Source organism: Aedes albopictus, chromosome 3 (genome assembly GCF_035046485.1).
Source record: "Aedes albopictus strain Foshan chromosome 3, AalbF5, whole genome shotgun sequence".
Classification (NCBI taxonomy): Eukaryota; Metazoa; Arthropoda; class Insecta; order Diptera; family Culicidae; genus Aedes; species Aedes albopictus.
Genome location: NC_085138.1, coordinates 93,392,780 through 93,416,478, shown reverse-complemented (window position 1 = coordinate 93,416,478; position 23,699 = coordinate 93,392,780).

Sequence of the window (23,699 nt, the reverse complement as noted above, 5' to 3'; positions counted from 1 at the left end):
TTACTAAAATCCAAATATATTGCGTTTTGTTCAATTAATTTTAAATCTTTTTCCATAAATTAAAAGCTGAATACAATACCATTCGATCATCTGAATACAGGTTTTGCGTCAGATTGATGAAATTCAAGATATTGGCGAGTTTCAGGGACGATCTTCTTAAATTTTAGCAAAATTCCCAAAAATTTTTGAAGAAATGTATTTTTTTCAAATAGAAAAAAAAAACAACTTAAAAATTCTTTCTCGACGTTTATTTGACATATCATATGTAGGCGAGTTAGTCAAAATTTCAGCTCAATCGGAGCATTTATTACGGAGAATGAGATGTTTGAAGTGAGCGACTTTGCTTAAAATAGAATAAAAATCGATTTCAAATCATCAACCTTGTATGGAAAGTCGAAAAAATTTCCGCTCTACTGTATTTTTTTTCTTTCGCGTTTTCGAACTCAGGGCATGATTCTACACCAAAAATGATCATCAGCTTACCGAGTTCAAAAATGCTGTAAACTAGTGTTATTAAAGCATTTCTTGATTAAGCAGCTTGAATTGTCCCAAGGAGTACCATAAGAATCGACATCTTACGATACCAATTCTCAATAAAGGTCAAATTATTAAAGCATTTCTTGATTAAGCAGCCTGAATTGCTGCAAGGAGTTCCATATGAATCGACAACTTACGATACCAATTCTCAATACAAGACAAATTATTAAAGTAATTATTGATTAAGTAGTCAGAATTGCTTCAAGGAGTTCCATAAGAATCGACATCTTACGATACCAATTCTCAATGAAAGTAAAATTATTTAAGAATTTCTTAATTAAGCACACAAAATTGCACCAAAGAGTTTCATAAGAATTGCCATCTTACGATACCAATTCTCAATAAAAGTCAAATTATTAAAACATTTCTTAATTAAGCACACACAATTGCTCCAAGGAATTCCATAAGAATCGCCATCTTACGATACCAATTCTCAATACAAGACAAATTATTAAAGCAATTATTGATTAAGTAGTCTGAATTGCTCCAAGGAGTTCCGTAAGAATCGACATCTTACGATACCAATTCTCAATAAAAGTAAAATCATTAAAGCATTTCTTAAATAAACACACAAAATTGCACCAAGGAGTTCCATAAGAATCGGCAAGTTGAGTAAGAAAACATGATTTACTTACTTTATGCTGAGCAATAATTTGATTCGTTAAATCAACGACGAACGGTGAATCATTTTCCTACCATTAAGTGCCATTTAGTCCTGCTCAACGGCTAATAGCCATCGTGTGCGCGACCTGACACCACGGAGTTGCCGGCCTGTCCCTGGTTTACTGGATATGATGTTCGTCTGTTGATCTTCTGGTATGCGTGTGCGACCAACGCTGGCGGTCCTGTTTCAGCAACTTACATGTCGCCGGATGCCGAGTCCTTCTCTACCGCCAACTAATGCTTTCCCTTTCAATATTTTCAACACCTGATCCTTTTCCACATAGAGCAACCATAAGGATCAATCTTCTTCTACAAACTACCGAGCTTCCTAAGCTGAAAAACACTTCCGATTCTGACGGAACTTGCTACTTGCTATAAGCATCATCATTGCACATCACTTCATTTTGCAAGGCACATACCTAATTTATTTATTTTTTATTTTTCACTACCCAACACCACTTTGGCCACTTCCCTTTTATCACTGTGATTAAATAAACTATTAAACTAACGAAATAAACACTTCCGGAATATGCGCGACGAACGACCGTTCCATTTTTTTCGCGGCGGTTGTTTTGTTTGTTGATGCGAACATTCTCCTTTCTGGGCGGGGACACACGCACGACGAACAAAAATTTATCACCAGCGCGACAACGAAGGACGACCGGACTGGCAAGAGATGACCGAAAAACTGAAAAAGCTAGGGTATCGCGCTACTTGGGCGGTGGTTTTCTTCGTCTGTTATTTTCTTCTGTTTTCCACTGTAACTCGGTCAATTTTGAACCGATTGACTTGAAATTTTGTACACGGGTAGATACTATACCTATCTCACCGCATTCCAAGAATTGTGTCAATTGGTTCAAGATTGACTGAGTTATAGTGGAAAACAGACGAATATAGAAGCCACCGCCCAAGTAGCGCGATTCCCTACCTCATATGCGCACACATGAACCGTGCGCAAATGCGACTGCTTTCTGTACACTGTGTGTGTGCGTGTTTTCCGTAATTTGTTTATTTTCCATACAGTATTAGTATGCGTGCATTGTCAATCGCAGTTTCTTCGAGTACAACCGTCGAGCAGTTGATGAATCGTTACATAGTTTTCACGGCGCATGTATTGAGTATACCGTCCGTGAGCGTTTGTGCGCCAGCGAGCATGAGCGTTTTGCGCTTGTAGCATGCGCATTCCGTGCACATTAAGCTGTGAGCTAAAACGCGCTTATGGCTCTGTTTTGGGTGTAACAATTATGGGTCAATTTGTTGCCTATTATGGGTCACTCAAGAGGAATCGGCCCAAAAATAATGTTTTGTCTATTTTTGCAATGAATGATCACTTATTCTCGATAGATCAACTATAGTAGAATCCAAAACTGGTCTCAAACCTCTTAACGAAGCGTGTTTTGACGATTTGAAATCAATTTTTCAAAATTGGCACAAATTCTCCAACACAACCACCGATAAACGCCTAAAAGTATGCAATGCCCATGTACGCAGAACTCTCAATATTATGCTGCACAAAAAGTGACCCATAATTGTGTGATTTTCGGTGTTCCTTGGCACAATAATGAGTCACTTAAATTTTGCCTGAAATAAGCTTTTATTAGCTGCAGTCACATGAATTTCTACATTTAGAACGTAAATTATACCTTTGTTCTGGTGACGATACCATTTCGCATTTGAAAATCACTAAAGCTCGTCTGTACAGAGCTTACGAAAGCAGCGCATGCACTTTCTGATGTTCACAATCGAAGCGTTACTTTGACAGATGGTTTTGCGCCGAACAAAAAATTACTGAAAACATGTATGTTTTGACGTATAAGCCCGTATGCGATATGTATAGTGACACAAAACAAATCAACCTATGTGCGAAAAATAACAAAAGCTTGCAATTAATTAGTATTTATCTATTAAAGTGGAAAGTGACTAATAATTGTGTGTGACCCATAATTGTGCAATGACTGTAATGTATGAAGATATCCATGAATTGTATGATGCATTTCTGGAAGAATTTCACCAAAGGATTCATGGTCGAATCGCTTCAGACAAGTTTTTCTCTTAATAAATTTCCGAGAAATTTCCGAGAAAATGCTAATGAAGTATTTAAATTAATGCTGTAGGAACCTCTAGAAATCCCTGGAACAAATGGGTATGAAATTTTTGATAGATTTTTTATGAGCCGGTAGAGTTATTCCGTGGAATTTTGTGGAATAATCCTTGAGCGCTCATATTTTTTTATCTCAAGAGCTAATTACTCAGTGAATAATTTGGAGTAACCATGATGACACCACTGTTCATGACCCAAGTAACACACTTATCACGGAAGAGTGACGGCGGCGCAGGTTTTTGTTGCGCATAAGTTATTGTGACTTACTTTTAACAAATAAACACTTACTTGCTAGAAGTAAGTCACGGTAACTTCTGCGCAACAAAAACCTGCGCCGCCGTCACTCTTCTGTGGCAAGTGTGTTACTTGGGGAACTTTGAACTTTCTCAAAAAGAAGAATGCAGTCAAAAATTTCAAACGACGGTGGCTAGGTAGGGGAAGGGGGTGTTAGGTTTGTGCTAAGACAAAAAGTTGAAATGAAATTATTTCATCCTAAAATAAATCACGAATGGAAGTAAAATCTTCTTGAATAGTCGTAACTAAAACACTAAGGATCTAATTTAATTAAGCTTGACCCGAATAATTGTCAGATTATCAGAGCGGGCATAAATTGCCAAGCACGTTCCTGCACTGGTCCAATCCCATTCCATTCAAACCCACTTCGAGTTCATAAATATATTAATCTGAGATTAAGCTCTCCAAAAACGATTCTCCGCTAGTAGATTAATAGCACCGCGACCTGAGAGACGACAGTACACAGTGTTCATAATAAATTCTGACTGGCATTCGGCACCTGTCCGAAATACAACAGCAATAATAACAACTGACTACATACAAATATACAATCACCATCTCCTCGAAGGCTGGAGAAATTTAATGCATCCTGATCCTGCCGTGCATTCCGTCGCATCGGATGGTGACGCGACTACGGTTCTCCGGATTTTATCGCTTCACAGCGCCACGGTATGGACGGCTCGGGATAGCAATAACGAAGTTCCGTTTCGGAGGAAATTGGAAATGCGCTTTATTCGATGAATAATTTGCTCAAATATCATCCGGCCGTCACCGCCGCCACGCCACCTTCATTGGGAGACTGGCCGGCCAGATAGCGTTTGCTGTAGCATTGAGCGATTTTCAACGGATGTTGATGGATTTTATTGATTTGATTGATCAATTGAGGATTCCATTTCGGAATTATCAAACAAGGAAATATATTTTCTTCCTTTGAAATGCAATTGTCAAAAAACTCTTTCGATACTTCAGGTCATTGGATGCTCACCCCAATTTTCCCAATATGTACTAGTTGGGAAGGGGAATGGCACCAAAGTTGACGGGCAGACGGATGGACGGACGAACGGACATCCAGCATCACACTCTCGCGTATTGGCATTAATATTGAGGTTAAACCGATTCATCCGTAAAGTGTACACGTGACATGCTTGGAACGTATTTCCGGATGAAATAAGCATGGCCAACGGAGAATTGGATACATACAACTTTTTCAAGTTTAATAAGTGTGTCTAGCTGATACAAAATTTAGGATGGATATCGAACACATTGATGACTGTGCTTTTTTACATTCCAATGTACTTACTTTCAGTCCTGAGCAGTGAGCACCCACGGTGGTGCAGAGGACCGAATTGAAAAATTTCCATCCTAAACGATTGCCCGCCGTCGCCTTGACATGTGCCCCGGTCAAATTTCTGTCGTTTTGCCTTATTTTGTTGTTGAACTTCTGTCGCTATCGGATTTGAATGGCATTTACGTGGAGCTCCACGTTGGAGATCAAATTAAGAGGTCACCTTGCACGAAGGGGTTAATGAAAATGTTGTGTGTTCTTCACTGATACACACCAGGCTTCGTTGGCGTATAGCAGGACAGATTTCACGCCATTTGGATAACAATATATTGGAAGCTTTCAATATTCTCCACTGCTTGCCCAGCTACCGTGAAGTTGGAACGTTTTTTTTTATTCTTAATCACTTAACCTAATTTACAGCTCTATTGTCCACTGGGGCACTACGTGAGCAATTTCAATTGACAGCTGCACTTACATTTTGTACAGCGCCTAGATTCTATTCAACTATATCGAACTGGTTGCCTTTCTGCTGCTTTCACTTTTTCTACTTTATACCTAGGGGTCATGCACAAATTACGTCACGTTTTTAGGGGGAAGGGGGGGTTTTGCATAACGTGACGACCCATACAAAAAATTTTAAAGTCTCATACAAAAAGTGTGACATAGGTGGGAGGGGGGGGGGGGTTGAAAATGGTCGATTTTTGCGTGACATAATTTGTGTATCACCCCCTAGTAGAATGATGAGCACAAGGATGATGATGGTTTCCTTTCCAGTGCGATTGGGGGTCCATTATGAGTAGCAGTTCGCCGATGTCCAGGTATCCGGGTCCGTTTGAGCCATGGGGCTCAGAAGAGGGTCAGTGTCAGTTGCTCTCGGGGGAAAAGCAACTGACGAAAAGTTGCAAGTGCCGGGGCTGGGAATCGAACCCATGACCATCCGCATATGAAGCGTACGTGTGAACAACTACGCCACGGGCCCCGGCCACTTGGAACGGTTGACCGTGTTTACCGTGTGAGAGCAACTTTATCAGCCAGTTCGAAGTCATTTAGGTGCGCCATGGTAACGGGTTGCCACAGCACGAAAATGCCCTGTACTGGCCGATGATTTTCTTAGGGACACCCGTGCGCATGAGAGCTTCTCACATGTTTCCGTGATTGAGACGGTCAAAAGCTTTTCCGTAATCAATGAACACCAGGTAGAGAGACTCTTGGAATTCATTGATTTGCTCCACAATGATACGGAGCGTGACACTATGGTCCACACTGGATCGTCCGGCACGGGATCCTGCTTGCTGCCGTCGGAGAGTTGCACCTTCTCCTGTATCCGGTTAAGGATCACTTTGCAGAGGACTATCAGAACGATACACAGCAACATGATGCCCCGCCAATTATCGCATACAGTCAGGTCACCCTTCTTGGGTACCTTTACTAAGACGCCTTGCATCCAGTCGGCCGGAAATGTCGCGGTTTCCCATATGTTGCAGAATAATTGATGCAGTAGTTGTGCGGACACTACGGGGTCAGCTTTGACCATCTCAGCTGATATGCGATCGAGCTCTGGGGCCCTGTTCGATTTCATGCTACGGATGGGTGTTTCTATCTCCTGCACTGATAGAGCTTCGGTGTTGACACGGGTAATGCGTCGAACCCTTGGCGGATCATACTGAGGTGTTGATGGCGTGACCGACACTTGAAAAAGGTTTCCAAAGTGCTCAAACCAGCTTTTCAACTGGTCAGCCGGGTCGGTGAGTAACTGTCCAGACGTGTCTTTCACGGGTATCGTAGCATTTATCTTGGTCCCACTAAGGCGACGTGAGACATCGTAGAGGAGAAGGATGTCGCCTATGTTCACGGCTTTCTCGCCTTCGTCGGCTAGGGAGTCCGCCCACGCTCTTTTGTCCCGTCTACATGAGCGTTTCACTTCCTTCTCGAGAGCCGAATAACGCTGACAGGCTACGGCTTTGGCTCCTCGTGTTTTCGCTCGCGCTATCGCGGCTTTGGCGTTCTTTCGCTCCTCTATCTTCCTCCAGGTATCATCTGTGATCCCCTGCTTTCTCGCCAGTGACGATGAATGCGTTCTTGATGGCGCTCCATTGATCTTCTACGCTTCCACCTTCCGGAATATGCGCAGCACGGTTCTCTAGCTCCTCGACGAAGGACCTATTCGCGGCAGTGTCTTCCAGTCGGGAACCGGTGCCCGATTTTCTCCTCCTGTCGATGGATCCTAGCAATGCGCAGTCAGATCTCGCCGATTAGGAGATGATGGTCGGACGCCATGTCGTCGGCGCAACGTTTGTTCCGCACATCAAGAAGGCTCCGTCTCCAATTTCGGATGATGCAGATGTGGTCGATTTGACTTTCCGTGACGCCATCACGGCAAACCCATGACCAGGGATTGAAAAAGCTCGGCTCACGAGCAAAACTCAGCCAATTTCATGCTAACTTGATGCTCATCAGAAAGATAGGCCATGAGCGTTCAAGCTCATTGAACTAGGACGCTCATCAGTTAAATGAGCATCGAGCACCGCAGCTCACTGTACCTAAACTAGCTGAGCATGGATTTATTATTGAAAAAATGCCACATTTTCGACAGCATTTTTCATGTATGAAACCTTTACCAATATAAATAACTGTTGTATTTCGATGTTTCTCTTATTCTGAGTAGCCTTTTACAGGGTAAGATTAGACCAGAACCGTCTCCAAACCAGATAGTATTTTGTGGTAAAACTAGGCAAAACTCGTCAAGCTTGAGTTTAAAAAAACTGACTGTATACGCTGAATCAACTACCTAGGAGGAAAGTGAGCTGACCACTAAATGTTTATCATCAGGGAGCATCCAGAATGTTGCATTTTTGGAAGATGTTTGACACTTCCTCCCTTATCGTAGCCCTGTTTTCCCAATCCTAATAAATGGTTCGTAATAAAATCAGAGGGTCCCCCTCCATCTCAAAATACTACGTCATTAATGGATGGTCCCAGTCGGTCCGTAGTCAGTGTGGAGCTGTCATACTATTATTCCTCGGATCGTATAGTCCTAATCTACAAACAGAATACGGTCTCGTCCGTGGACCATAGATTGCGTCAACAAAGGAAAAGTCACCCCAGACCACTTCCATAGCAATACGCCATCGCCCAACCAAGCGGCACCATTGAGGTCTTCGAATACCAATCCACTAGACCAGTCAATAAGAACTTCACAGTTTTCCATTCGTTTTTTTTTTTCGCGTAGCCTCTTTGGATTACCCAGCAATGTTGGCCCTGTGACTGACTGTGTAAAACGTTCCATGCTGCTGAGCTTTTTATCCGGGAGTCCGTTGTTCGTATTTAGCAGTTTCTCAGCCTCAGTTAGTATCAACTTCTACAAATGCAGGTTATGACAGAAGTGGCTGCAAAAAAATAGTGATGGTTTGCTTTGATTTTCGACTGGCATATAATCCTTCGACCAAGTAGAAAGGCGTCGTCAAGCAAATTCTAGCTCATTGTTTATTGCAGAAGTGAGCCAACGTGATCGGTGAGTTTAAAGGAGTTGAGCATAACAGATCGCTCACAGCACCGGGACACTGCGATCACGTTAGGCTCATGCTCGTTGAGCTCGCTCGCTAATGCAATGCCTGCCCATGACTATGATTAGTACATTTGAAGTTTCAATTCTTGTCCGTTGTTTCGCGCTAAGAGTCGTTGCCGATGAATAATTTCGTAGCCTTTTATTTTCGGTTTCTGTAACGGTTTTTGAGTTTCAGGAACATTAGGTTTTTGGCCTTAGGTCCTCTCCCAAGCAGCACCTGCAACCAAGGATGTTTTCACTCAGTTCAAAACCCGATCAGTAACCACTCTTTCCGCACTCAATCAACACGCACACAAAAGGGTCTGGCATCACCTTTGTGTTTGAAAACTGGTACAGTAACTCAAACTTTGAATGAATGCTGAGTGATCTTGCACTGCTGTCATTTAAACGAGTGTTCATCATCGCATGTATTTGTTATGAACTGATAGAGTCGCCTATGCCAATCGGTAATTCATTATCGTTTTCCGATCCGATTGTGCCCTGCATGTTTTATGTCTTGATCGAATCAATTTCTATCGCAGTCTGATAATTTTCGGAAGCGCAGTGTGCTGCCATTTATCGTCCAATTATCGCATTAATCGACTGGAAATACACTGTATGACTCAAAATTGACCAGGAAAACGCTGATGTTTGAACAAAATTGTCGATTTTGAGATAATATAACTATGGATTACTTTGATGAATTGAGCTCAAATTTTGACACGGAGCGACGAATATGCTGCATCTTTTTTATACGAGGAACAACATCTTTTATTTTTTTCAGCGGCACTTCTCAATCCATTTGAACAGCAACCAACAAATCTTTTCCCTCATGTTTGCTTCTAAACAACTTAAAACGATTTCAGTCAACCAGAGCATCCATCAAATAGAAGGCTATTAAGACGCACGGGCGGCGCGTACACGCAAGTGCGTCCTGAGTAAACACACAATCAAATGGGAGGATGCACACGAGAATACAACGCTACCGCACCGCAACCGCGCCACACCGTGTGCAGCACGCAATGTTAACCCCACAGGAACGCAGCGTTAATTAATGCTCGTGTGCATCCAAAATTCCGCCAGACTGAAAAAAATCGGATGTCGGGTCAAAGTCGGATTGAATTTTACGGAATGTTGGGTCACTGTTGAATCTACATCGTGTAATGGTTGGGTCTATGTTGGGTTTGGTGACCAAAATAAAAACAGGTCAATGATAGGTTTATGTCGAGTTTGACGTCACCAATGACAAACAAAGCTTTTAACATACAACATCCCAACTTATGCTTGTCAGCTCTGTGCCCCAGCTCTATGATATCGTCGGTTTCCTGCAATAGGGGCACAACTCAAAATTTGTCATTTTTGAGGTTTTGATGACAAATGATGAAAAACCATGCAAACTTTCATCTGACAAAGACCCGTTCCGAAATTCGATGAGAAACGCGAGATTTTTACATTTTTACCAATTTTCCGCAGTAAAGGCACAACTCAAAATCAGTCAACTTTTTCAATAGTCGATGAAAAATAGTAATCTAAAATTTATGAAAGAGATAGTCCTTCAGTCCCTTTCCATGATACAACAATCAAAATTCGTATACTTTTGTCTAATAATGAGAGAAATAAGTGAACTTGTAGGATGTGCTTCAAGATTGCCAATTTTCAAACGCTCACTCTGAAAATTCACATTTTTTGAGTTGTGCCCCTATTGCAGGAAACCGACGATATGTCGGTCGTCAGTCGTCGCGGTCGTTGCAGAGGAAACCCTCCCCTTCCTCATTTAATCTATCATCCCCCACGCCTTTTATTATATAATTAAAAATACAACTGGTTAGATTTCCACTAATACAGAATTATGGTGCTTTGAGTGCATAGGAAACGTGAAACATGCCTGCCGATTGCTGCTTAATGACTACACCAACAAGAACTTTTTGAAGAAATAGATTCGATCGAAATGAACGCACTCAGCAATCATCTGCGAAAATTATCGCCAAGTGATTGAGCACCGCAATATTTACAACCGACTTCGATCAATGCGTGAGAGAATCACGATGTTGCTGCCGGTCTGTTTATTCAGTTGGTGCGGCTGAATGAACGTATCCATCAAACGTGAAAACTTGTTCATTTCCTGAGTGGCAGTGTATGTAGGCTGTACCAACACATCGATCGAATCGGTTGTTTCAAACAGCGAAAAAACTAGGGGTGGGTTATGTATGAGACATAACCGCAATATTGACGTAGGACAAAGGCTAGAACGAAATTCCGATTTTTCGGGTCATTGACAGTGTTCTTCTAAATACACGGACTTGTCACATGAAAAAGCCTATACAATATATTTTTTTACAGACGCTGGCAAAATTCAAATGGGCGGATTGATGTGTAGAGTAAAATTGTTATGTTATCACTTTCGCTGAACCCATTCATAAGTATCTGTTGACTAATTCAAGAATTATTTAATTTTGATGGTATTGGTTGTTCATTCAACCGTTCTTTAAAAGATTTTTTATAGAACGGATAAAATTAGTAGAATATTGAATGACTTTATAGATCATAGCTTCCCAAACATCGTTTCGCGATATAACCCCAACCGTTTGCAGGCACGCTTCAATTGTTCCACGCAAAGTGAGGTGACGACAGACTAGGGGGTCGCAAAAGTAATGTTTGGAAAACGAAACGTTAGATCATTTTGGAGTATCTCATGAAAAGTTCTGGATTCGGCAATACGTTGTATACTTCTGAGAAGAACAATTAGTGATCGAGCCGGCTATACTGTTGCTAGGCTTTCAGTCTGTTGCTTCTCATTATATCCGACTCATAACTCTTGAGGAATAATTTTTGGTAATCCTGAAAAGAACCGTTCACCAATGGGTGTTGGTTTTATTCGCACTAAATGCAGGATGCCACCGAAAAATTGGCCCGCCGCTTGCTGCCGTGGATGAGATTCCTGGTTCTATCAGCTAGTGCTAGATAGCCGCGAGTCGATGCGGGGATGACATCCTGTCCCCTTGACTGATCCAACGAAAATGACGAAAGAAAACAGAGGAAACAGCTTTTATGCCCCTAGATTAGCTGGTGAAGTACTTCCCATTTGCTGGCATTCCAGAAGTATTGAATGGTAACACTTATTTTAAATTGATAAATATTAGAATGTATCAATGTTTCTCGCAAAATTGTCCCGATAAAATAATTCGTTGCTAAATTTCGGGTTGAACGATTAGTGTTTGACTTCGCTGTTGCTTCGCCACCAAGCATTTAATATATGGTCTTGTACCATTTGGGCAGGTGTACCTATTTTGGGCACTTGCCGCTATAACTAAGACAATTTCAAACTGATTGATTTGAAATTTTGTATAGAGTTAGGCACGTACAGTATCTAACCCTGAACAAAAATTCAAATCAATCGGTTTGATAGGGTATCGGGATGCTTCGTTGGCATAGTCCCCTCATACGGCCTATCTTAACGTTAACCAAAAACTCAAACAAACACGCATAACTGGAGATCAGAAAAGCCATGCGCCAAAAACTGTAACATTTCGTTTCAATTTTAGCATTTTGGAGCATTAAAATTGAATGAAAATGTCATTTTGTTTAGCTTTTGTAGACGCCATGATTCTTCGGCTTAGTGGGTAGTCTATACACATGATCATAAATGGCCTGATTGTGGAACATTTCGAATTGACTTTTCGATAACTGAACATTTTATGCGACGGTCAAAGGCGCTATTTTGATCATCTATATTGGTTTTCAACGAAAAATTACTATTTTACAAATTAAATGTGGGCCGAATATTGAGGACATTTTTTTCACCATGTACCCAAATCTTGGCCCACCAATAAAATGACGTCAACAATATCGAAAAAGTGACGTCAACCACATTGCTTGCGAATGAACCAGAAAGAACGAACGGGAAGAAAGATTTTGTGTGCGGTGACTGTAAAAATATAACACAATAATATGGTTGCATTGTTATTGTTACTAAATAAAGAAAGAACTTTAGTTTAAGTGATTTATTTATAGTTATGTGAAAATTTGGCTCCGAAAATGTAATTTGAAAGCAAGATTGGTGAACAAACAGTGATAATACTTCAGCAGAAATATTAAAAAAATATAGAATGAGTGGTTCTAGCGTTTGGAAAGCAATAGGCCAACGTTGTATCCACTAATAGGCCAATTTTCGTACCGTAGACCAACGTTGCATACCATCGCATCGAATCTTTTCAACGTAATTAAGTAAATTCTTGAATGTTTACGCTAGTTTACTTCCAATTGCAGAAGCATGCACTGCCTAGAGTGCGTGATAGAGTGAACACATAATTTATACTGCTATTATTTCACGAGTTATGGTCAAAATTGTCAAGGCGGCTGGTATATTAGGCCAAGGAACGGTACACATACCCTATTGACTTAGTTATAGCGGCAAGTGCCCAAAATAGTTACACCTGCCCAAATGGTACAATACCCTATCACTTTGCGCTTGCACTACCTTTTTCCTGATCGATGGAATAAAATATACCGCATTTAGTTCACCACTGGACTGCGCACTGAGTCTTCATAAGGGAACGTCCATAAATTACGTCACACAAAATTTGACAATTTTCAACCCCCCTTCCCCCTATATCACACTTTTTGTATGAGGCCTCTAGAATTTTAGTATGGGTCATCACACTTTGCCGAACACCCCCTCCCCCCTCAAAACGTGACGTAATTTATGGACGTTCCCTAAGTGCGAAAACGTAAAAACGTAAATAAAACTGCGCGATTGCATCAAATCAAATTGATGTCTTCGGCGCACTATTTCTTCGATGTATGCTGAATAAGTGCTCTGAAGACACCAAGTTGTTGGATGCAATCGCGCACTTTTATTTGCGTTTTCGCACTCGTGAAAACTAGTGCGAGAGTCCAGTGGTGAACTAAATGCGCTATAATTATTCGATTCATAACTCTTTCGAGAACACTTTCGTTGATCCGGAAAAGGACCGTTTGAATAATGGACGATTTTGATGAATTCTCCCTGCCACGCAATATGTGTTGGTTTTCGCCGCGCTCAATACTAGGTGCCTTCTAAAATGTAGTATTCTAGCGCTCTGCGGTGAAATCCGACGAACCGCGGAACTCGTCAAAACTACCACTCGCGCGCTGCGCATGAAACGTCCGTCCGACACAAATTTAGTTAACAAACTGAAGTGCTTTATGTCCCGCAATCAATGATGCCGAGTCCACACACTGCCATCTATTCATCTCCCTCTCGCACACTTCTCAATCATTTCATCCCATTCATTTCACGCGTCGATCACATCATCAACGGCTGCCCTCTCCCGGTTCATTCGAGCGCACTCGAACCGAAAACAGACACGGACAAGCTTTGGCTTCAAAAGCCCAAACCAAAAGCTTTCCACGCAAGCTGTGCGATGTTTATTTGACACGCAACACACTGACCAAAATAGCGCGATCGACTTATTGATGTGATGATAATTTAAATGGTTATTTTTCATTATCATCATTAAATCTACTAAACATAAAATGAATAGAATGCTAAATATGACAACTTAGTATTCCCTGTACTGATAAACATAAATAATTTGATATACAATCTTCGCTCACTACATTCGCCTCCTTTTCCATTCTTGAATATTTTATTTCACATGCTTCTCAAACAATTTTGAAAACATTCATTTCAATAGCAAAATCATCTAATGGGTAGTACGGAGATCGCAAGAAATTTCTTGGCCTATCTCGATGCGTGGAAAATTCAGGCAAGGAATCGCTCAAGAAATAATAAAGCGTCGCTTTATTCCGGATCATAGTACGGAGCTCACATAAGCTGAAGTTGAGTAATGTTAGCACTAAAAAAAATCGAGAACTTTTTTTAATTATTTTTTTAAGATTTGATTTTTAGGTGATACATACATTAAAACATACATTAAAACAGTTATTTTCTGCTTCAAATGCAAGCTACGATGTATTAATTTTAAAGAACAACAAATTTACCTCAAACATTAGCGAAGTTTATGTGAAAGCATCGACAGTTTTCTCTAAGAACAACACCTTTATCCAGCGGCTATTTTTATAATTTCAATGATCTACTCACTCCATATTATACTATAATAGCTTTAATCAGCCTTTTTGAAATAGAGCTTATCAGGGTCCAAAAGTTAAAACATATTCAAGACAATGAATATAGCTTTGTTACAACTGTGGCGAAACAAAGACCACGTTCGATTTTGTTAATAACAATATCAATAGCGACATTTGTTGCACTTTTTAATGTTTTTCGTAATTATTCAGTTATCCTTAGATTTTGATTTATGTGATTCCTAATTCTTACTTTATCTGAAGGTAAATAACTCTAAAAACGGCAGTTGAAAAATATAACAAAAAGACCAATATGTTGCTAAACGCTTGGCTGCTTGAGATTTAAGTACTGGGCCCACTTCTGCTTCTCAAAGAACTACGATTGCTAACTTTATCATGACTTTTTTCTAGGTAAATAAATTTTCCTCTACAAACCTGTGTTCAACTTATCTGGCCCAAGTCTGAAACAAGCCAAACCTCATCATCATACAACTTCTTCAATATATCTTACCCTATATGTTCAACTTGTCAATCAATAATAAAGCTAACTACCACATGCCCTGTTGACCTGCAAGAACTTACGAAAAATAAATACAAACCAATAGAGATCTTATTGTATACATTTCACATATACTATATTATATAATAAACACTACATGAGCTGCGTTTTCCATCTTCTATTGAAAAAAGTAAACCAAGCTCTGAAAGTATCTAATCATTATCTAAATAAAAGAAAAACATTAATGAATGTATAAATTTGTTCACGTTCGCCTGTAGACCACCCGTAATTATAGCGTCGACAGTCTATTTGGTTAACCTAAATAAACGTTTTTAAACCAATTCCTGTTATTCATTCGATTGGAATTTGAATGATTTCTTTTATATTCGCAGAAAAAAAATCTACTGTTCTATTGGCCTCTTAAAGAGAGGTTAGGTTTTAAAAAATCCCATTTCGTATTTTGTTGATTAAGTCGTTCTAGATAATCTTTTTTTTTGTAGGAACCGGATAGAAAGAATCGTTTTATCGATAAACTTACTAAAAAAATGGTAGATCAACTGATAGGGAACTGGTATTTCCCTTCCAAACTTTTACGACATAACCTCTATTTTTAATCGCCAATTGATTACAACCTACGTAAAGTACGCAAAGTATGGTGAAATCAAAACACGAACTGAGTTCATTCCATTTTAAATCTTCTACAGACCGTTTTGCTTAAAACTATCTTAAAGACTAACTGCACTATCCACATGAAATCAAAAGACTAATTTTCAATATCCGTTAAGAAGAACTGGGATGATCGTTTTCCGATTTCCAATCCAACATAATTTTTTCAATCCATTGCAAATGCATGTATTTGATTTATTCTGATAGGGTAGAGTGAGAACAAAATATTCACCCTTTAATATATTTGTAGACATCTACTCGCTCTACAACATTTTTGACAGGAGAAACCTTTCTCTTTTGGCAGAGATCCACTGGCATTACAAAACTATTGACAGAAGACTTTTATAGATACCTAAGGGGCTGTCCATAAACCACGTGGTCATTTTTTTTGGACTTCTCAACACCCCCCCCCCCCCCGCGTGGTCATTAGTCCATACAAAAATTTTTATTCGTCCATACAAAATGGTCATTGGCTGAACCCCCCCCCCCCCTCATGACCACGTGGTTTATGGACAGCCCCTAATCATTCTACATGTCTGTGAAATGTCAAATGAGAGACCTACTTACTCTCTGTTTTTTATATATTCTCAATAAGCCCTATTCGCTCGACATTTTTATAGAGATCTACTCACTGAACATGTGCCTGGGGGATATGTGTGCTCCGCAGCTCTTCTGATCCTTTTGTTTCAAGATACCTTTGCTCTACATTGTTTGCATTTTGCTCGTTTATGTATACCTTTTCCATTAAGATCTTCCTGTTGTATATATTCCTGAAATGAATTAGTGTTCTCTTGTGTTTGAATCTTCCTTTTTCGTCTTTACTTTTCAATCGTTGTTAAGATGAACTAGGGATGATCGATTTCTTATCCAACATACATAAATGCATCGAATTGATTTGTTCTGGAAGTGTGAGAACAGAATATACACTGTTCGTAACTACCTGCTCGTTCTATAACATTTTTGACAGTAGAAAACCCATTTTTTGCAGAGACCTACTTGCTCTACAAATTCTAGACAGACAATATTTATAGAGACCTACTCGCTCTACATATCTGTCAAACGAGAGACCTACTCGCTCTCTATTTTGGGTTTTCATATAGACCTTTTTGCTGTATATATCTGTCTTATATGAGCCCTACTCGCTCTACGTGTGTCTGGTAAAAAGAAGATAGGTTTGATCCATGGCTTTTCCGTTTCTTTTTATCCCAAGAGATCTACTCGCTCTACATCGATTAGACTTCTGTATCTGTACTTTACACCCGAATGTATACCTTTTCCGTTGGAACCTACCCACTCTATATATTCCTGATATATTTTTTTCCTCGATTTTTTCTTCTCTTGTATTTGATGTCTGCCTCTTCCGCTCATCAATCCTCGTTACGATGAACTAGGGATCATTGATTTCTAATCCAGCACGCATGAATACATTAATTAGAATTTCTTTGTGATAGCAAACCGATTAACCCATTTTTTTAAGTTTATAGAGACCTACTCGCTCTACAACTTTTTTTTTTGACCGGAGAAAACCATTTTTGCAGAGACCTACTTGCTCTACCAATTTTTTGACAGAAGACATTTGTAGAGACCTACTCGCTCTACATGTCTGTGAAATGGGAGACCTACTCGCTCCACGTATCTGTCAAACGAGAGACCTACTCGCTCTCTATGTTGGTTTCTCATAGAGACCTACTCGCTCTATATATCTGTCTAATGTGAGACCTACTCGCTCTACATGTACTTGGTAAAAAAGGGATCTGTTTGCTTCACAGCTCTTCTATTTTTTCCACAATAGATCAACTTACTCTACATTAATTGAGTTCATGCATCCGTGCTGATCCACTAGTTCGCTCGTTTTTTTTGGACCAATGAACACCTATTTCATAAGGACCTACTCACTCTCAATTACGTTATTAACCCTCTTCAAAATTCTGTTCGCTCAAACTTTCCATCCCAGGTTTAATCTAAAAAAAATTTACTTCAAGAATACAAAACATAAACATACTGGAATGCTTGATTGACTTAGCCCACGACTCTTACAGATTAATTTAGCTTCGACAAAACCCGACATTTAAGAAGTTGCTACATACGGTTATAAGCCAAAGACTTAACCGCTTTGCTTCGTTCTTGCTTGATTAATTCTTTTCCCTTTCTACCATCATTTCCCTTTTATTTATTTTCAAATTCTTTTTTTACACTTCCTCTCTATACCTGTCTAAAGTGAGACCTTCGATCCAGATTTTTCAACAGAAACCTACTCGCTCTGCATAAATCTGGTGAACGATCTGTTCACTCCAGAGCTATTCTGATTCTTGGTTCCTAGAAACCTACATGCTCTACATTATTTGCGTTCATACATCTATGCTGGCCCATTAGTTTGATCGTTTTTTTTTTAATATAGAGTGCTTTATGGCCTTCGCATATAACATCTATTCTACTTGGTTCTAAAATAAGAGCCTACAATTGTAGGCCAAAAACCTATTCAGTTTGCTTAATCCTTTCAACGCTTATTTATTTTTCCATACTACTCTCTTCACCCTCCATGACATTTCAATGCTTCTTGATATCGACCAAATCTAAGACGAATTCAATTTCAGCCCATTTCTTCTACTTTTGCTCTTCGTTGTAGTTGAAGGATTTAAGCATGCTTCTGTACTGGGGCCACGCTTCCACATCGCTTCCATAATCGCCAAATGCAAAATGCAAACGCCAAATGCAAACCCACTGAGTAGATGGCGGTAGTAAGCAAACGTCAAACAGGAGCAAAACGATGCGAGCGCCATAAACGAGCGATTTGCGAACTACGGAATATTCAAATAATCCGTTTAAAAGAGAAACGATGGAAAGTGAGTATAGTGAGACGTCTGTTTATCTGTGAAATAACCAACAGCCAATGTCTTGATACTAGAAAACTTTCAATGGGTTTAACACATCACTTACCAAACTGTACTCAAAACTCAGTCGAATCGCTCTTACATTGCATTCTGACTCAACTTTTTTTTTGAACATTGATTGATTATAGCAACCAATTAGTATTGGCTAGGTAACCAAAGTCCATTTGAATAGAAACAAATACTTCTGACCAAGTAAAGGTATCCCTTACGTAAAAAACATTCTTGTAGCTTTGCGTAGACTTCTTACGAGTATTTAATTGGGTTTTTAAATTTTGAAAAATATATTGATTTTTTTTATTCTTTACGAAGCACCTTTTTCTGAGCCACTATGATTTTTGTCAGGTTTTTAGAACTTTATGTTGTGTGTGTGTGTGTGTGTGATCCAACTAACCCCCACTGTCCGGCAGTGGTATTATGGAAGAAAGTTTTCTGCAATATCATTTTGATGCTTTTGCAAAAAGCTTTAGTCCGGGAGTTAGAAGGTGATAGCTCTATTGCAGATTCAGAGACCCATTTCAGAATGGCTGGAGAGACACGTCCATTCAGAAGTCACTTTCACTTACAATAAGCCCCGCATGTGTACATTACCGTTATCATTTGGATAATGATAATGCAAACACACTTCCTGATTCAAAGAGAATCTTTGAAACTGGCGCGTATTTAGTTCATTTTGTTGTAGTAAAAGTAATCGGAACATTCTCACCGGAATCCATCCAATCCAAGGTAGCGCTGCCATCACCAAGGCAACGTCTTTATTGTGCAGTCAGGCTTCCTCTTCGTCTCGCCACCGTTGCGCTTGCAGTCAGTCATCATTTTGAACACACGTCGCTTTAGCCCCCTCGAAGTTATGAATGTTGAGTCACACGGGATGATTCTCTAATCCCTCGCGAACCACTGATGGCATGGTGGTAGTTTAATAGCCACATACGTAAAAAAACACGGAACAAAACTGCAGTCATAGGGACTTTACAATGAAAAACTACTGGAAGGCGTAGCACCATTGACCGTTCTACGTGAAAACGCGAAATAGACGGCACATTCCTACACTCTAGAAACGAATTTCAGCACCGTTTCCGAACCCGAACTAATTTAGCAGCGGCATTCAAACACACACAATCTTTGAAACCTCTCGCTATCGCACGAGTCATTTGGGAATGCTGATTCTTTTCGAAATTAATAAATCCACTATTGAAATTCTCACAAAACAAGCACTCTTTCACACGCGGAAGCTATCCGGATGGCGTAGCACCGGCCAAACCGTCGGCAGAATCACAACAAAAAATTGGTGAACGCGAAAGAAACGCGACGAGCAAAACAAAACACGTCTGCACGCGGCTACGCCTACTGCGCTCCTCCGCAGGTTTTTAGAACTTTATGTTGGTACCTAAAATCAAATTCAAAGATATTTTTTCAAATCACCTTTTGACAGCTGGGCAACTGCATGACAACTCTGCCTAGTACAAAATTCGACGAGGGGTGATTCGACAAATCGCTTCCATACAAACTTCAAATTGATTTTTAAATAGGATCCCGGTTGCCAAAATTCATGAAAAATTGAATTTTGGCTCAGTTTGGCATGCAGATTTATAATATAAAATTATCTCAACACCGCTAAAGAAGCAAATTCAAATACAACCGAGCTAATAAAAATTAACAGGACAGTATTTCACGTTCAACAAATTTCTTGTAATTCAAGCTCACTGTTCCTTCATAATAGCATAATCAATCTCATTAATGCAATCCACGCCACTACATACCGCAAGCAAAAAATGCCAAAAACGCCTCATGTCATACCAAGATCTAATAACGATTATATCTGCATCCAAAGTGAATCATATTTCAAGTTCCACCATTTTCAGTAATCACACTTCTAACACCAAATACACAAAATGAAATAATGGCTCTATCTCGCACCTAATAGCATTGAACTCCATTTAGGGTCGATTTCTTCACCCTGGCTTAGGCGTTAAGCTAGGTTTAACTACCCAAGCAACACACATGTTATAATAGAGTTACGACAGCGCAAGTTTTGGTTGTATAGAAGTTTATTTTACGTAATTCTAACATTGTGTTGAAATAACGTAAAATAAACTTCTATACAACCAAAACTTGCGCTGTCGTAACTTATATATAACATGTGTGTTACTTGGGTATATGGGTAAGCCTGGCTTACGAGTTAAGCCGAGGTGAAGAAATCGGCCCTTAAACTCTAAACAACCTCTGATTCGAATCATCTCTTCCTTTCAAATCAAATGCAGAAAAGTAAGGTTTTACTTACCAAGTTTATCCAAATATGTCCATGCAGAGCATTTCATTATTTTTGTTTTTTTTTTTTCAATTCATTCTGCGTTACCAATCAGTGAACTACCTGCTCTGGTCACTCCGTTCCTCACCACCATCAAATAGGGTATCGGGATGCTTCGTTGGCATAGCCCCCTCGTTCGGCCTATCTCAACGTTAACCAAAAACTCAAACAAACACGCATAACTGGATATCGGAAAAGCTATGCGGCAAACAACTGTAACATTTCGTTTCAATTTTAGCACTTTTGAGCATTAAAATGAATGAAAATATCACTTTGTTAAGCTTTTGTAGACGCCATGATTCTTCGGCTTAGTGGGTAGTCTATACACATGATCATAAATGGCATGATTCTGGAACATTTCGAACTGACTTTTCAATAACTGAACATTTGATGCGACGGTCAAAGACGCTATTTTGAACTTGTATATTTGTTTTCAACGAATAATAAATATTTTACAAGTTGAATGTGGGCCGAATATTGAGGACATTTTTTTCACTATGTACCCAAATCTTGGCCCATCAGTAAAGTGACGTCAACAACACCGATAAAGTGGCGTCAACAACATTGCTTGCGTAAGAATCAGAAAGAACGAACAGGAAAAAAGATTTTGTGTACGGTGACTGTAAAAATATAACACAATAATAGGATTGCGTTGTTTTCGTTAATAAATTAAGAAAGACCTTAAGTTTAAGTAATTTATTTACAGTTTTTAGAAAATTTGGCTCCAAAATGTAATGTACAAGTAAGATTGGTGAACAAACAGAGATAATACTTCAGCAGAAATATTAAAAAAATGAGATAATAAGTGGTTCTAGTGCATGGAAAGCAATAGGCCAACGTTGTATCCACTAAAAGGCCAATTTTTGTACCATAGACCAACGTTGCGTACCATCGCATCGAGTCTTTTCAACTTAATAAAGTAAATTCTTGAATATTTATGTTAGTTTACTTCCAATTGGGGAAACATGCATTACCTAGAGTGTGTAATAAGGTCAGCATATTATTTCTAGTGCTATTAATTCATGAGTTATGGTCAAAATTGTCAATGCGGCTTGCAAATTAGGCCAAGGAATGGTACATATACCCTACCACAACAAAAATTTCCTTCCACTTTTGTCCCTTTTCACCTATTGGCAAGCACCCGCGTCCTGTATTTTTTTCTGGTTGGCCATTTTTTTCCCCACAAATTCACTCTACACATTTACTGGATCTTATCTTTCCAAAATCTAACTCAATCATTATTTAAAACAAACACTTTTAAAACACAAAGCCCACCGGCTGCGCCATGTAGTATTCTAGCGCTCTGCGGTGAAATCCGACGAACCGCGGAACTCGTCAAAACTACCACTCGCGCGCTGCGCATGAAACGTCCGTCCGACACAAATTTAGTTAACAAACTGAAGTGCTTTATGTCCCGCAATCAATGATGCCGAGTCCACACACTGCCATCTATTCATCTCCCTCTCGCACACTTCTCAATCATTTCATCCCATTCATTTCACGCGTCGATCACATCATCAACGGCTGCCCTCTCCCGGTTCATTCGAGCGCACTCGAACCGAAAACAGACACGGACAAGCTTTGGCTTCAAAAGCCCAAACCAAAAGCTTTCCACGCAAGCTGTGCGATGTTTATTTGACACGCAACACACTGACCAAAATAGCGCGATCGACTTATTGATGTGATGATAATTTAAATGGTTATTTTTCATTATCATCATTAAATCTACTAAACATAAAATGAATAGAATGCTAAATATGACAACTTAGTATTCCCTGTACTGATAAACATAAATAATTTGATATACAATCTTCGCTCACTACATAAAACTCATCCACCGCTTGATGCCGTGCTCAGTGGATGAAATTGCGTGTACTAACAGCCGAGAGTCAACGCACTTGATGTGCAGCTGCCAGCTGTATCCACCTCCACCCAGAAAACAGAGGGCACAGCTTTTATACCTCTAGATTAGCAGATGAAGCTCCTCCCATTTGGCTGGCTCCCAGTTTATTTCGTTTGCATGCCCCGCCTACACGCACCCAGACGCACCAAACGATTAATCAACCCAGAAATGAGTAAATTTTCATCGAAAAGAGCACCAAGCATTCATTCTTTCACTTTTTGGTTGCATCACGGTTTTCCTGACCGATGGAATGAATCCTGTTTAAGGAATCTGGGCGATTTTAGAAAGAAAACTACATTAATTCACCATTTCACGCAATGTGTGTTGGATTTCTCCGCTCTGAATGCCGGATACCGTCGAAAATTGCCCCGTCGCTTGCTACCGTGGATAAGATTTAGTAACCGGCTTCACTGTTGCTGAGGCACGAGTATTCAATCTTTACTATTTTGTTCCACTACACTTTTTTTTTTTTTCTTATTCGTTTATTTGGAAGGCTCGGGCGCCACTTGGGCATAACAGAGCCGAAATCATCTTTACATTTTGTCAAGTAGCGCAGCGAGCAGCGGGACGAGAGAGATGACCAGTCGAGGCGGTTCCAGGATCTTCAGCGGTAAGTTTCAACGGTAAGTATCACCACTAACTTTTCTTCTTTCCAGGTTCTTCTTCCAGCACAATAGGTACGCTCCACAGGTAAGTAATCACACGCGTTAACTTTTATTTAGACGATTTAATTTCTCACTACTAACTTAATTTATTTCAACTTAAATTTAACTTCATGCAAATTCACTATTAATTTCTTCAGTTTGTTGACACTCGATGACGTCTGGATGAATCTTGCAGCAAAAAAGAGGATGACACATGTCACCGATTTCCCTTAAATAGCAAGGTGCCCGGAAGAAGGTGTGCAGCCATGCTATTTCTCCTTTTCTCCTTTTTTGGGCCATT